We start from the raw sequence: 17,110 nt of genomic DNA, 5'->3' as shown, positions 1-17,110 counted from the left end.
CAGAGATAGAGAGGGGCGAGGCTATGCAGAGATTTAAAAACAAGGGCTGGATTATGTTCCCAGCCCAACATCGGGTTTCATGGCAGGGTGAAGGCCTGGAGAATTGGAGTGGCAGCGGCCCACCACAGAACCTGACGACAGGATTGCCAGGCCCGATCTTCCCGGTGGCAGGGAGACTTCATGGCGGCTCCTCTGCCATTCTGGGACGGGACAAGAGATTGCATTTTTAAATTACTTATTTGCATGAATTAAAATACAAACCACAGTGATCTTACCTTCAGTTCCCGATCTTCAGCACTCATGTGCCTTCACTTTCCCATCCAGGGAAATCTGGTGCCACCAAGGTGGGGAAGAGGTGAACTCTGCACTCTGATGGGGGGGGGGGGGGAAGAGGTGAACTCTGCACTCTGATGGATGGGGGGAAGAGGTGAACTCTGCACTCTGGTGGAGGGGGGGGGAAGAGGTGAACTCTGCACTCTGATGGAGGGGGGGGAAGAGATGAACTCTGCACTCTGATGGATGGGGGGGAAGAGGTGAACTCTGCACTCTGGCGGAGGGGGGTAAGAGGTGAACTCTGCACTCTGATGGAGGGGGGGAAGAGGTGAACTCTGCACTCTGATGGAGGGGGGTAAGGGGTGAACTTTGCACTCTGATGGAGGGGGGGGAAGAGGTGAATTCTGCACTCTGAATGAGGGGGAGAAGAGGTGAACTCTGCACTCTGATGGAGGGGGGTGAAGAGGTGAACTCTGCACTCTGATGGAGGGGGGGGTAAGGGGTGAACTCTGCACTCCGATGGAGGGGGGGGAACAGGTGAACTCTGCACTCTGATGGAAGGGGGGTAAGGGGTGAACTCTGCACTCTGATGGAGGTGGGGTAAGGGGTGAATGCACTCTGATGGAGGGGGGGAAGAGGTGAACTCTGCACTCTGATGGAGGGGGGGAACAGGTGAAATCTGCACTCTGATGGAAGGGGGGGGGAAGAGGTGAACTCTGCACTCTGATGGAGAGGGGGAAGAGGTGAACTCTGCACTCTGATGGATGGGGGGAAGAGGTGAACTCTGCACTCTGATTGAGGGGGGGAAGAGGTGAACTCTGCACTCTGATGGAAGGGGGGAAGAGGTGAACTCTGCACTCTGACGGAGGGGGGGCAAGGGGTGAACTCTGCACTCTGATGGAGGGCGGGGTAAGAGGTGAACTCTGCACGCTGATGGATGGGGGGAAGAGGTGAACTCTTCACTCTGTTGATTATGGGGGGTAAGGGGTGAACTCTTCACTCTGTTGATTATGGGGGGTAAGGGGTGAACTCTTCACTCTGTTGGCTATGGGGGGTAAGGGGTGAACTCTTCACGCAGTTCATTATGGGGGGTAAGGGGTGAACTCTGCACTCTGTTGATTATGGGGGGTAAGGGGTGAACTCTTCACTCTGTTGATTATGGGGGGTGAGGGGTGAACACTTCACTCTGTTGATTATGGGGGGTAAGGGGTGAACTCTTCACTCTGTTGATTATGGGGGGTAAGGGGTGAACTCTTCACTCTGTTGATTATGGGGGGTAAGGGGTGAATTTTGCACTCTGTTGATTATGGGGGGTAAGGGGTGAACTCTTCACTCTGTTGATTATGGGGGTAAGGGGTGAACTCTTCACTCTGTTGATGATGGGGGGTAAGGGGTGAACTCTTCACTCTGTTGATTATGGGGGTAAGGGGTGAACTCTTCACTCTGTTGATTATGGGGGGAAGGGGTGAACTCTTCACTCTGTTGATTATGGGGGTAAGGGGTGAACTCTTCACTGTTGATTATGGGGGGTAAGGGGTGAACTCTTCACTCTGTTGATTATGGGGGGTAAGGGGTGAACACTTCACTCTGTTGGCTATGGGGGGTAAGGGGTGAACTCTTCACTCTTTTGGCGATGGAGGGTAAGGGGTGAACTCTTCACTCTGTTGATTATGGGGGGTAAGGGGTGAACTCATCACTCTGTTGATTATGTGAGGTAAGGGGTGAACTCTTCACTCTTTTGATGATGGGGGGTAAGGGCTGAACTCTTCACTCTGTTGATAATGGGGTTAAGGGGTGAACTCTTCACTCTGTTGATTATGGGGGGTAAGGGGTGAACTCTTCACTCTGTTGATTATGTGAGGTAAGGGGTAAACTCTTCACTCTGTTGATTATGGGGGGTAAGGGGTGAACTCTGCACTCTGATGGAGGGCGGGGGAAGAGGTGAACTCTGCACTCTGATGGATGGGGGGAAGAGGTAAACTCTGCACTCCGATGGATGCGGGGGGGAAGAGGTGAACTCTGCACTCTGAGGCATGGGGCATTGAGGAGCAAGGGGTGAACTCTTCACTCTGTTGATTATGGGAGGTAAGGGGTGAACTCTTCACTCTGTTGATTATGGGGGGTAAGGGGTGAACTCTTCACTCTGTTGATTATGGGGGTAAGGGGTGAACTCTTCACTCTCTTGAGTATGGGGGGTAAGGGGTGAACTCTTCACTCTGTTGATTATGGGAGGTAAGGGGTGAACTCTTCACTCTGTTGATTATGGGGGGTAAGGCGTGAACTCTGCACTCTGATGGAGGGCGGGGGAAGAGGTGAACTCTGCACTCTGATCAATGGGGGGAAGAGGTGAACTCTGCACTCTGATGGATGGGGGGGGGAAGAGGTGAACTCTGCACTAGGATGGGGCGGGTGAAGTGGTGAACTCTGCACTCTGATGCATGGGGTATTGAGGAGCAAGGGGTGAACTCTTCACTCTGTTGATTATGGGAGGTAAGGGGTGAAATCTTCACTCTGTTGATTTTGGGGGTAAGGGGTGAACTCTTCACTCTCTTGATTATGGGGGGTAAGGGGTGAACTCTTCACTCTGCTGATTATGGGAGGTAAGGGGTGAACTCTTCACTGTTGATTATGGGGGGTAATGGGTGAACTCTTCACTCTGTTGATTATGAGGGGTAAGGGGTGAACTCTTCACTCTGTTGATCATGGGGGGTAAGGGGTGAACACTTCACTCTGTTGATTATGGGGGGTAAGGGGTGAACTCTTCACTCTGTTGATTATGGGGGGTAAGGGGTGAACTCTGCACTCTGTTGATTATGGGTGTTAAGGGGTGAACTCTTCACTCTGTTGATTATGGGGGGTAAGGGGTGAACACTTCACTCTGCTGATTATGGGGGGTAAGGGGTGAACTCTGCACTCTGTTGATTATGGGGGGTAAGGGGTGAACTCTTCACTCTGTTGGCTATGGGGGGAAAGGGGTGAACTCTTCACTCTGTTGATTATGGGGGGTAAGGGGTGAACTCTTCACTCTGATGTTTATGGGGGGGAAGGGGTGAACTCTGCACTCCGTTGATTATGGGGGGTAAGGGGTGAACTCTTCACTCAGTTGATTATGGGGGTTAAGGGGTGAACTCCTCACTCTGTTGATTATGGTGGGTAAGGGGTGAACTCAGCACTCTGTTGATTATGGGGGGTAAGGGGTGAACTCTTCACTCTGTTGATTATGGGGGGTAAGGGGTGAACTCTGCACTCTGTTGATTATGGGTGTTAAGGGGTGAACTCTTCACTCTGTTGATTATGGGGGGTAAGGGGTGAACTCTTCACTCTGTTGATTATCGGGGGTAAGGGGTGAACACTTCACTCTGCTGATTATGGGGGGTAAGGGGTGAACTCTGCACTCTGTTGATTATGGGGGGTAAGGGGTGAACTCTTCACTCTGTTGATTATGGGGGGTAAGGGGTGAACTGTTCACTCTGATGATTCTGGGCGTAAGGGGTGAACTCCACTCTGTTGATTATGGGGAGTAAGGGGTGAATTCTGCACTCTTGCATATGGGGGGTAAGGGGTGAACTCTTCACTCTGATGATTATGGGGGGTAAGGGGTGAACTATTCACTCTGTTGATTATGGGGGGTAAGGGGTGAACTCTGCACTGTTGATTATGGGGGGTAAGGGGTGAACTCTTCACTCTGTTGATTATGTGAGGTAAGGGGTGAACTCTGCACTCTGTTGGCTATGGGGGGGAAGGGGTGAACTCTTCACTCTGTTGTTTATGGGGGGTAAGGGGTGAACTCTTCACTCTGTTGATTATGGGGGGTAAGGGGTGAACTCTTCACTCTGTTGTTTATGGGGGGTAAGGGGTGAACTCTTCACTCTGTTGATTATGGGGGGTAAGGGGTGAACATTTCACTCTGTTGATTATGGGGGGTAAGGGGTGAACTCTGCACTCAGATGATTATGGGGGGTAAGGGGTGAACTCTGCACTCTGTTGATTATGGGGGGTAAGGGGTGAACTCTGCACTCTGTTGGCTATGGGGGGGATGGGGTGAACTCTTCACTCTGTTGATTATGGGGGGTAAGGGGTGAACTCTTCACTCTGTTGATTATGGGGGTTAAGGGGTGAACTCTGCACTCTGGTGATTATGGGGGGTAAGGGGTGAACTCTTCACTCTGTTGATTATGGGGGTAAAGGGTGAAATCCTCACTCTGTTGATTATGGGGGGTAAGGGGTGAACTCTGCACTCAGTTGATTATGGAGGGTAAGGGGTGAACTCTTCACTCTGTTGATTATGGGGGGTAAGGGGTGAAATCCTCACTCTGTTGATTATGGGAGGTAAGAGGTGAACTCTGCACTCTGATGGATGGGGGGGGGGAAGAGGTGAACTCTGCACTAGGATGGGGCGGGTGAAGTGGTGAACTCTGCACTCTGATGCATGGGGTATTGAGGAGCAAGGGGTGAACTCTTCACTCTGTTGATTATGGGAGGTAAGGGGTGAACTCTTCACTCTGTTGATTTTGGGGGTAAGGGGTGAACTCTTCACTCTCTTGATTATGGGGGGTAAGGGGTGAACTCTTCACTCTGCTGATTATGGGAGGTAAGGGGTGAACTCTTCACTGTTGATTATGGGGGGTAATGGGTGAACTCTTCACTCTGTTGATTATGAGGGGTAAGGGGTGAACTCTTCACTCTGTTGATCATGGGGGGTAAGGGGTGAACACTTCACTCTGTTGATTATGGGGGGTAAGGGGTGAACTCTTCACTCTGTTGATTATGGGGGGTAAGGGGTGAACTCTGCACTCTGTTGATTATGGGTGTTAAGGGGTGAACTCTTCACTCTGTTGATTATGGGGGGTAAGGGGTGAACACTTCACTCTGCTGATTATGGGGGGTAAGGGGTGAACTCTGCACTCTGTTGATTATGGGGGGTAAGGGGTGAAGTCTTCACTCTGTTGGCTATGGGGGGAAAGGGGTGAACTCTTCACTCTGTTGATTATGGGGGGTAAGGGGTGAACTCTTCACTCTGTTGTTTATGGGGGGGAAGGGGTGAACTCAGCACTCCGTTGATTATGGGGGGTAAGGGGTGAACTCTTCGCTCAGTTGATTATGGGGGTTAAGGGGTGAACTCCTCACTCTGTTGATTATGGGGGGTAAGGGGTGAACTCAGCACTCTGTTGATTATGGGGGTAAGGGGTGAACTCTTCACTCTGTTGATTATGGGGGGTAAGGGGTGAACTCTGCACTCTGTTGATTATGGGTGTTAAGGGGTGAACTCTTCACTCTGTTGATTATGGGGGGTAAGGGGTGAACTCTTCACTCTGTTGATTATCGGGGGTAAGGGGTGAACACTTCACTCTGCTGATTATGGGGGGTAAGGGGTGAACTCTGCACTCTGTTGATTATGGGGGGTAAGGGGTGAACTGTTCACTCTGATGATTCTGGGCGTAAGGGGTGAACTCCACTCTGTTGATTATGGGGAGTAAGGGGTGAACTCTGCACTCTTGCATATGGGGGGTAAGGGGTGAACTCTTCACTCTGATGATTATGGGGGGTAAGGGGTGAACTATTCACTCTGTTGATTATGGGGGGTAAGGGGTGAACTCTGCACTCAGTTGATTATGGAGGGTAAGGGGTGAACTCTTCACTCTGTTGATTATGGGGGGTAAGGGGTGAACTCTTCACTCTGTTGATTATGGGGGGAAGGGGTGAACTCTTCACTCTGTTGATTATGGGGGTAAGGGGTGAACTCCACTCTGTTGATTATGGGGGTAAGGGGTGAACACTTCACTCTGTTGATTATGGGGAGTAAGGGGTGAACTCTTCACTCTGTTGATTATAGGAGGTAAGGGGTGAACTCTTCACTCTGTTGATTATGGGTGTTAAGGGGTGAACTCTTCACTCTGTTGATTATGGGGGGTAAGGGGTGAACTGTTCACTCTGTTGATTCTGGGCGTAAGGGGTGAACTCCACTCTGTTGATTATGGGGAGTAAGGGGTGAACTCTTCACTGTTGATTATGGGGGGTAAGGGGTGAACTCTTCACTCTGTTGATTATGGGGGGTAAGGGGTGACAACTTCACTCTGTTGGCTATGGGGGGTAAGGGGTGAACTCTTCACTCTTTTGGCTATGGAGGGTAAGGGGTGAACTCTTCACTCTGTTGATTATGGGGGGTAAGGGGTGAACTCATCACTCTGTTGATTATGTGAGGTAAGGGGTGAACTCTTCACTCTTTTGATTATGGGGGGTAAGGGCTGAACTCTTCACTCTGTTGATAATGGGGTTAAGGGGTGAACTCTTCACTCTGTTGATTATGGGGGGTAAGGGGTGAACTCTTCACTCTGTTGATTATGTGAGGTAAGGGGTAAACTCTTCACTCTGTTGATTATGGGGGGTAAGGGGTGAACTCTGCACTCTGATGGAGGGCGGGGGAAGAGGTGAACTCTGCACTCTGATGGATGGGGGGAAGAGGTAAACTCTGCACTCCGATGGATGTGGGGGGGAAGAGGTGAACTCTGCACTCTGAGGCATGGGGCATTGAGGAGCAAGGGGTGAACTCTTCACTCTGTTGATTATGGGAGGTAAGGGGTCAACTCTTCACTCTGTTGATTATGGGGGGTAAGAGGTGAACTCTTCACTCTGTTGATTATGGGGGTAAGGGGTGAACTCTTCACTCTCTTGAGTATGGGGGGTAAGGGGTGAACTCTTCACTCTGTTGATTATGGGAGGTAAGGGGTGAACTCTTCACTCTGTTGATTATGGGGGGTAAGGCGTGAACTCTGCACTCTGATGGAGGGCGGGGGAAGAGGTGAACTCTGCACTCTGATCAATGGGGGGTAGAGGTGAACTCTGCACTCTGATGGATGGGGGGGGGGAAGAGGTGAACTCTGCACTAGGATGGGGCGGGTGAAGTGGTGAACTCTGCACTCTGATGCATGGGGTATTGAGGAGCAAGGGGTGAACTCTTCACTCTGTTGATTATGGGAGGTAAGGGGTGAACTCTTCACTCTCTTGATTATGGGGGGTAAGGGGTGAACTCTTCACTCTGCTGATTATGGGAGGTAAGGGGTGAACTCTTCACTGTTGATTATGGGGGGTAATGGGTGAACTCTTCACTCTGTTGATTATGAGGGGTAAGGGGTGAACTCTTCACTCTGTTGATCATGGGGGGTAAGGGGTGAACACTTCACTCCGTTGATTATGGGGGGTAAGGGGTGAACTCTTCACTCTGTTGATTATGGGGGGTAAGGGGTGAACTCTGCACTCTGTTGATTATGGGTGTTAAGGGGTGAACTCTTCACTCTGTTGATTATGGGGGGTAAGGGGTGAACACTTCACTCTGCTGATTATGGGGGGTAAGGGGTGAACTCTGCACTCTGTTGATTATGGGGGGTAAGGGGTGAACTCTTCACTCTGTTGGCTATGGGGGGAAAGGGGTGAACTCTTCACTCTGTTGATTATGGGGGGTAAGGGGTGAACTCTTCACTCTGTTGTTTATGGGGGGAAGGGGTGAACTCTGCACTCCGTTGATTATGGGGGGTAAGGGGTGAACTCTTCACTCAGTTGATTATGGGGGTTAAGGGGTGAACTCCTCACTCTGTTGATTATGCGGGGTAAGGGGTGAACTCAGCACTCTGTTGATTATGGGGGGTAAGGGGTGAACTCTTCACTCTGTTGATTATGGGGGGTAAGGGGTGAACTCTGCACTCAGATGATTATGGGGGGTAAGGGGTGAACTCTGCACTCTGTTGATTATGGGGGGTAAGGGGTGAACTCTTCACTCTGTTGATTATGGGGGGTAAGGGGTGAACATTTCACTCTGTTGATTATGGGGGGTAAGGGGTGAACTCTGCACTCTGTTGATTATGGGGGGTAAGGGGTGAACTCTGCACTCTGTTGATTATGGGTGTTAAGGGGTGAACTCTTCACTCTGTTGATTATGGGGGGTAAGGGGTGAACTCTTCACTCTGTTGATTATCGGGGGTAAGGGGTGAACACTTCACTCTGCTGATTATGGGGGGTAAGGGGTGAACTCTGCACTCTGTTGATTATGGGGGGTAAGGGGTGAACTCTTCACTCTGTTGATTATGGGGGGTAAGGGGTGAACTGTTCACTCTGATGATTCTGGGCGTAAGGGGTGAACTCTTCACTGTTGATTATGGGGAGTAAGGGGTGAACTCTGCACTCTTGCATATGGGGGGTAAGGGGTGAACTCTTCACTCTGATGATTATGGGGGGTAAGGGGTGAACTATTCACTCTGTTGATTATGGGGGGTAAGGGGTGAACTCTGCACTGTTGATTATGGGGGGTAAGGGGTGAACTCTTCACTCTGTTGATTATGTGAGGTAAGGGGTGAACTCTGCACTCTGTTGGCTATGGGGGGGAAGGGGTGAACTCTTCACTCTGTTGTTTATGGGGGGTAAGGGGTGAACTCTTCACTCTGTTGATTATGGGGGGTAAGGGGTGAACTCTTCACTCTGTTGTTTATGGGGGGTAAGGGGTGAACTCTTCACTCTGTTGATTATGGGGGGTAAGGGGTGAACATTTCACTATGTTGATTATGGGGGGTAAGGTGTGAACTCTGCACTCAGATGATTATGGGGGGTAAGGGGTGAACTCTGCACTCTGTTGATTATGGGGGGTAAGGGGTGAACTCTGCACTCTGTTGGCTATGGGGGGGATGGGGTGAACTCTTCACTCTGTTGATTATGGGGGGTAAGGGGTGAACTCTTCACTCTGTTGATTATGGGGGTTAAGGGGTGAACTCTGCACTCTGGTGATTATGGGGGGTAAGGGGTGAACTCTTCACTCTGTTGATTTTGGGGGTAAAGGGTGAAATCCTCACTCTGTTGATTATGGGGGGTAAGGGGTGAACTCTGCACTCAGTTGATTATGGAGGGTAAGGGGTGAACTCTTCACTCTGTTGATCATGGGGGGTAAGGGGTGAAATCCTCACTCTGTTGATTATGGGGGGTAAGAGGTGAACTCTGCACTCTGATGGATGGGGGGGGGAAGAGGTGAACTCTGCACTAGGATGGGGCGGGTGAAGTGGTGAACTCTGCACTCTGATGCATGGGGTATTGAGGAGCAAGGGGTGAACTCTTCACTCTGTTGATTATGGGAGGTAAGGGGTGAACTCTTCACTCTGTTGATTTTGGGGGTAAGGGGTGAACTCTTCACTCTCTTGATTATGGGGGGTAAGGGGTGAACTCTTCACTCTGCTGATTATGGGAGGTAAGGGGTGAACTCTTCACTGTTGATTATGGGGGGTAATGGGTGAACTCTTCACTCTGTTGATTATGAGGGGTAAGGGGTGAACTCTTCACTCTGTTGATTATGGGGGGTAAGGGGTGAACTCTGCACTCTGTTGATTATGGGTGTTAAGGGGTGAACTCTTCACTCTGTTGATTATGGGGGGTAAGGGGTGAACTCTTCACTCTGTTGATTATGGGGGGTAAGGGGTGAACTCTGCACTCTGTTGATTATGGGTGTTAAGGGGTGAACTCTTCACTCTGTTGATTATGGGGGGTAAGGGGTGAACACTTCACTCTGCTGATTATGGGGGGTAAGGGGTGAACTCTGCACTCTGTTGATTATGGGGGGTAAGGGGTGAACTCTTCACTCTGTTGGCTATGGGGGGAAAGGGGTGAACTCCACTCTGTTGATTATGGGGGGTAAGGGGTGAACTCTTCACTCTGTTGTTTATGGGGGGGAAGGGGTGAACTCTGCACTCCGTTGATTATGGGGGGTAAGGGGTGAACTCTTCACTCAGTTGATTATGGGGGTTAAGGGGTGAACTCCTCACTCTGTTGATTATGGGGGGTAAGGGGTGAACTCAGCACTCTGTTGATTATGGGGGGTAAGGGGTGAACTCTTCACTCTGTTGATTATGGGGGGTAAGGGGTGAACTCTGCACTCTGTTGATTATGGGTGTTAAGGGGTGAACTCTTCACTCTGTTGATTATGGGGGGTAAGGGGTGATCTCTTCACTCTGTTGATTATCGGGGGTAAGGGGTGAACACTTCACTCTGCTGATTATGGGGGGTAAGGGGTGAACTCTGCACTCTGTTGATTATGGGTGTTAAGGGGTGAACTCTTCACTCTGTTGATTATGGGGGGTAAGGGGTGAACACTTCACTCTGCTGATTATGGGGGGTAAGGGGTGAACTCTGCACTCTGTTGATTATGGGGGGTAAGGGGTGAACTCTTCACTCTGTTGGCTATGGGGGGAAAGGGGTGAACTCTTCACTCTGTTGTTTATGGGGGGGAAGGGGTGAACTCTTCACTCTGTTGATTATGGGGGTTAAGGGGTGAACTCTGCACTCTGGTGATTATGGGGGGTAAGGGGTGAACTCTTCACTCTGTTGATTATGGGGGGTAAGGGGTGAAATCCTCACTCTGTTGATTATGGGGGGTAAGGGGTGAACTCTGCACTCAGTTGATTATGGAGGGTAAGGGGTGAACTCTTCACTCTGTTGATTATGGGGGGTAAGGGGTGAACTCCACTCTGTTGATTATGGGGGTAAGGGGTGAACACTTCACTCTGTTGATTATGGGGAGTAAGGGGTGAACTCTTCACTCTGTTGATTATAGGAGGTAAGGGGTGAACTCTTCACTCTGTTGATTATGGGTGTTAAGGGGTGAACTCTTCACTCTGTTGATTATGGGGGGTAAGGGGTGAACTCTGCACTCTGTTGATTATGGGTGTTAAGGGGTGAACTCTTCACTCTGTTGATTATGGGGGGTAAGGGGTGAACTCTTCACTCTGTTGATTATCGGGGGTAAGGGGTGAACACTTCACTCTGCTGATTATGGGGGGTAAGGGGTGAACTCTGCACTCTGTTGATTATGGGTGTTAAGGGGTGAACTCTTCACTCTGTTGATTATGGGGGGTAAGGGGTGAACACTTCACTCTGCTGATTATGGGGGGTAAGGGGTGAACACTGCACTCTGTTGATTATGGGGGGTAAGGGGTGAACTCTTCACTCTGTTGGCTATGGGGGGAAAGGGGTGAACTCTTCACTCTGTTGATTATGGGGGGTAAGGGGTGAACTCTTCACTCTGTTGTTTATGGGGGGGAAGGGGTGAACTCTTCACTCTGTTGATTATGGGGGTTAAGGGGTGAACTCTGCACTCTGGTGATTATGGGGGGTAAGGGGTGAACTCTTCACTCTGTTGATTATGGGGGGTAAGGGGTGAAATCCTCACTCTGTTGATTATGGGGGGTAAGGGGTGAACTCTGCACTCAGTTGATTATGGAGGGTAAGGGGTGAACTCTTCACTCTGTTGATTATGGGGGGTAAGGGGTGAACTCCACTCTGTTGATTATGGGGGTAAGGGGTGAACACTTCACTCTGTTGATTATGGGGAGTAAGGGGTGAACTCTTCACTCTGTTGATTATAGGAGGTAAGGGGTGAACTCTTCACTCTGTTGATTATGGGTGTTAAGGGGTGAACTCTTCACTCTGTTGATTATGGGGGGTAAGGGGTGAACTGTTCACTCTGTTGATTCTGGGCGTAAGGGGTGAGCTCCACTCTGTTGATTATGGGGAGTAAGGGGTGAACTCTTCACTGTTGATTATGGGGGGTAAGGGGTGAACTCTTCACTCTGTTGATTATGGGGGGTAAGGGGTGAACACTTCACTCTGTTGGCTATGGGGGGTAAGGGGTGAACTCTTCACTCTTTTGGCTATGGAGGGTAAGGGGTGAACTCTTCACTCTGTTGATTATGGGGGGTAAGGGGTGAACTCATCACTCTGTTGATTATGTGAGGTAAGGGGTGAACTCTTCACTCTTTTGATTATGGGGGGTAAGGGCTGAACTCTTCACTCTGTTGATAATGGGGTTAAGGGGTGAACTCTTCACTCTGTTGATTATGGGGGGTAAGGGGTGAACTCTTCACTCTGTTGATTATGTGAGGTAAGGGGTAAACTCTTCACTCTGTTGATTATGGGGGGTAAGGGGTGAACTCTGCACTCTGATGGAGGGCGGGGGAAGAGGTGAACTCTGCACTCTGATGGATGGGGGGAAGAGGTAAACTCTGCACTCCGATGGATGCGGGGGGGAAGAGGTGAACTCTGCACTCTGAGGCATGGGGCATTGAGGAGCAAGGGGTGAACTCTTCACTCTGTTGATTATGGGAGGTAAGGGGTGAACTCTTCACTCTGTTGATTATGGGGGGTAAGGGGTGAACTCTTCACTCTGTTGATTATGGGGGTAAGGGGTGAACTCTTCACTCTCTTGAGTATGGGGGTAAGGGGTGAACTCTTCACTCTGTTGATTATGGGAGGTAAGGGGTGAACTCTTCACTCTGTTGATTATGGGGGGTAAGGCGTGAACTCTGCAATCTGATGGAGGGCGGGGGAAGAGGTGAACTCTTCACTCTGATCTATGGGGGGAAGAGGTGAACTCTGCACTCTGATGGATGGGGGGGGGAAGAGGTGAACTCTGCACTAGGATGGGGCGGGTGAAGTGGTGAACTCTGCACTCTGATGCATGGGGTATTGAGGAGCAAGGGGTGAACTCTTCACTATGTTGATTATGGGAGGTAAGGGGTGAACTCTTCACTCTGTTGATTTTGGGGGTAAGGGGTGAACTCTTCACTCTCTTGATTATGGGGGGTAAGGGGTGAACTCTTCACTCTGCTGATTATGGGAGGTAAGGGGTGAACTCTTCACTGTTGATTATGGGGGGTAATGGGTGAACTCTTCACTCTGTTGATTATGAGGGGTAAGGGGTGAACTCTTCACTCTGTTGATCATGGGGGGTAAGGGGTGAACACTTCACTCTGTTGATTATGGGGGGTAAGGGGTGAACTCTTCACTCTGTTGATTATGGGGGGTAAGGGGTGAACTCTGCACTCTGTTGATTATGGGTGTTAAGGGGTGAACTCTTCACTCTGTTGATTATGGGGGGTAAGGGGTGAACACTTCACTCTGCTGATTATGGGGGGTAAGGGGTGAACTCTGCACTCTGTTGATTATGGGGGGTAAGGGGTGAACTCTTCACTCTGTTGGCTATGGGGGGAAAGGGGTGAACTCTTCACTCTGTTGATTATGGGGGGTAAGGGGTGAACTCTTCACTCTGTTGTTTATGGGGGGGAAGGGGTGAACTCTGCACTCCGTTGATTATGGGGGGTAAGGGGTGAACTCTTCACTCAGTTGATTATGTGGGTTAAGGGGTGAACTCCTCACTCTGTTGATTATGGGGGGTAAGGGGTGAACTCAGCACTCTGTTGATTATGGGGGGTAAGGGGTGAACTCTTCACTCTGTTGATTATGGGGGGTAAGGGGTGAACTCTGCACTCTGTTGATTATGGGTGTTAAGGGGTGAACTCTTCACTCTGTTGATTATGGGGGGTAAGGGGTGAACTCTTCACTCTGTTGATTATCGGGGGTAAGGGGTGAACACTTCACTCTGCTGATTATGGGGGGTAAGGGGTGAACTCTTCACTCTGTTGATTATGGGGGGTAAGGGGTGAACTGTTCACTCTGATGATTCTGGGCGTAAGGGGTGAACTCCACTCTGTTGATTATGGGGAGTAAGGGGTGAACTCTGCACTCTTGCATATGGGGGGTAAGGGGTGAACTCTTCACTCTGATGATTATGGGGGGTAAGGGGTGAACTATTCACTCTGTTGATTATGGGGGGTAAGGGGTGAACTCTGCACTCAGTTGATTATGGAGGGTAAGGGGTGAACTCTTCACTCTGTTGATTATGGGGGGTAAGGGGTGAAATCCTCACTCTGTTGATTATGGGGGTAAGGGGTGAACTCTTCACTCTGTTGATTATGGGGGGAAGGGGTGAACTCTTCACTCTGTTGATTATGGGGGTAAGGGGTGAACTCCACTCTGTTGATTATGGGGGTAAGGGGTGAACACTTCACTCTGTTGATTATGGGGGTTAAGGGGTGAACTCTTCACTCTGTTGATTATAGGAGGTAAGGGGTGAACTCTTCACTCTGTTGATTATCGGTGTTAAGGGGTGAACTGTTCACTCTGTTGATTCTGGGCGTAAGGGGTGAACTCCACTCTGTTGATTATGGGGAGTAAGGGGTGAACTCTTCACTGTTGATTATGGGGGGTAAGGGGTGAACTCTTCACTCTGTTGATTATGGGGGGTAAGGGGTGAACACTTCACTCTGTTGGCTATGGGGGGTAAGGGGTGAACTCTTCACTCTTTTGGCGATGGAGGGTAAGGGGTGAACTCTTCACTCTGTTGATTATGGGGGGTAAGGGGTGAACTCATCACTCTGTTGATTATGTGAGGTAAGGGGGTGAACTCTTCACTCTTTTGATTATGGGGGGTAAGGGCTGAACTCTTCACTCTGTTGATAATGGGGTTAAGGGGTGAACTCTTCACTCTGTTGATTATGGGGGTAAGGGGTGAACTCTTCACTCTGTTGATTATGTGAGGTAAGGGGTAAACTCTTCACTCTGTTGATTATGGGGGGTAAGGGGTGAACTCTGCACTCTGATGGAGGGCTGGGGAAGAGGTGAACTCTGCACTCTGATGGATGGGGGGAAGAGGTAAACTCTGCACTCCGATGGATGCGGGGGGGAAGAGGTGAACTCTGCACTCTGAGGCATGGGGCATTGAGGAGCAAGGGGTGAACTCATCACTCTGTTGATTATGGGAGGTAAGGGGTGAACTCTTCACTCTGTTGATTATGGGGGGTAAGGGGTGAACTCTTCACTCTGTTGATTATGGGGGTAAGGGGTGAACTCTTCACTCTCTTGAGTATGGGGGGTAAGGGGTGAACTATTCACTCTGTTGATTATGGGGGGTAAGGCGTGAACTCTGCACTCTGATGGAGGGCGGGGGAAGAGGTGAACTCTGCACTCTGATCAATGGGGGGAAGAGGTGAACTCTGCACTCTGATGGATGGGGGGGGGAAGAGGTCAACTCTGCACTAGGATGGGGCGGGTGAAGTGGTGAACTCTGCACTCTGATGCATGGGGTATTGAGGAGCAAGGGGTGAACTCTTCACTCTGTTGATTATGGGAGGTAAGGGGTGAACTCTTCACTCTGTTGATTTTGGGGGTAAGGGGTGAACTCTTCACTCTCTTGATTATGGGGGGTAAGGGGTGAACTCTTCACTCTGCTGATTATGGGAGGTAAGGGGTGAACTCTTCACTGTTGATTATGGGGGGTAATGGGTGAACTCTTCACTCTGTTGATTATGAGGGGTAAGGGGTGAACTCTTCACTCTGTTGATCATGGGGGGTAAGGGGTGAACACTTCACTCTGTTGATTATGGGGGGTAAGGGGTGAACTCTTCACTCTGTTGATTATGGGGGGTAAGGGGTGAACTCTGCACTCTGTTGATTATGGGTGTTAAGGGGTGAACTCTTCACTCTGTTGATTATGGGGGGTAAGGGGAGAACACTTCACTCTGCTGATTATGGGGGGTAAGGGGTGAACTCTGCACTCTGTTGATTATGGGGGGTAAGGGGTGAACTCTTCACTCTGTTGGCTATGGGGGGAAAGGGGTGAACTCTTCACTCTGTTGATTATGGGGGGTAAGGGGTGAACTCTTCACTCTGTTGTTTATGGGGGGGAAGGGGTGAACTCTGCACTCCGTTGATTATGGGGGGTAAGGGGTGAACTCTTCACTCAGTTGATTATGGGGGTTAAGGGGTGAACTCCTCACTCTGTTGATTATGGGGGGTAAGGGGTGAACTCAGCACTCTGTTGATTATGGGGGGTAAGGGGTGAACTCTTCACTCTGTTGATTATGGGGGGTAAGGGGTGAACTCTGCACTCTGTTGATTATGGGTGTTAAGGGGTGAACTCTTCACTCTGTTGATTATGGGGGGTAAGGGGTGAACTCTTCACTCTGTTGATTATCGGGGGTAAGGGGTGAACACTTCACTCTGCTGATTATGGGGGGTAAGGGGTGAACTCTGCACTCTGTTGATTATGGGGGGTAAGGGGTGAACTCTTCACTCTGTTGATTATGGGGGGTAAGGGGTGAACTGTTCACTCTGATGATTCTGGGCGTAAGGGGTGAACTCCACTCTGTTGATTATGGGGAGTAAGGGGTGAACTCTGCACTCTTGCATATGGGGGGTAAGGGGTGAACTCTTCACTCTGATTATTATGGGGGGTAAGGGGTGAACTATTCACTCTGTTGATTATGGGGGGTAAGGGGTGAACTCTGCACTGTTGATTATGGGGGGTAAGGGGTGAACTCTTCACTCTGTTGATTATGTGAGGTAAGGGGTGAACTCTGCACTCTGTTGGCTATGGGGGGGAAGGGGTGAACTCTTCACTCTGTTGTTTATGGGGGTAAGGGGTGAACTCTTCACTCTGTTGATTATGGGGGGTAAGGGGTGAACTCTTCACTCTGTTGTTTATGGGGGGTAAGGGGTGAACTCTTCACTCTGTTGATTATGGGGGGTAAGGGGTGAACATTTCACTCTGTTGATTATGGGGGGTAAGGGGTGAACTCTGCACTCTGTTGATTATGGGGGGTAAGGGGTGAACTCTGCACTCTGTTGATTATGGGTGTTAAGGGGTGAACTCTTCACTCTGTTGATTATGGGGGGTAAGGGGTGAACTCTTCACTCTGTTGATTATCGGGGGTAAGGGGTGAACACTTCACTCTGCTGATTATGGGGGGTAAGGGGTGAACTCTGCACTCTGTTGATTATGGGGGGTAAGGGGTGAACTCTTCACTCTGTTGATTATGGGGGGTAAGGTGTGAACTGTTCACTCTGATGATTCTGGGCGTAAGGGGTGAACTCCACTCTGTTGATAATGGGGAGTAAGGGGTGAACTCTGCACTCCTGCATATGGGGTGTAAGGGGTGAACTCTTCACTCTGATGATTATGGGGTGTAAG

General features: G+C 50.1%; 1 protein-coding gene across 1 annotated transcript in view; it reads right to left on the bottom strand.

Annotated features, from left to right (window-relative positions):
* Positions 1-17,110, bottom strand: part of LOC137377435 (uncharacterized) — a 256,326-nt gene that overhangs the window by 23,159 nt on the left and 216,057 nt on the right. The window lies entirely within an intron of this gene.

This window comes from Heterodontus francisci, chromosome 15 (assembly GCF_036365525.1).
Source record: "Heterodontus francisci isolate sHetFra1 chromosome 15, sHetFra1.hap1, whole genome shotgun sequence".
Classification (NCBI taxonomy): domain Eukaryota; kingdom Metazoa; phylum Chordata; class Chondrichthyes; order Heterodontiformes; family Heterodontidae; genus Heterodontus; species Heterodontus francisci.
This window is presented reverse-complemented; position numbering and strand designations above follow the sequence as displayed.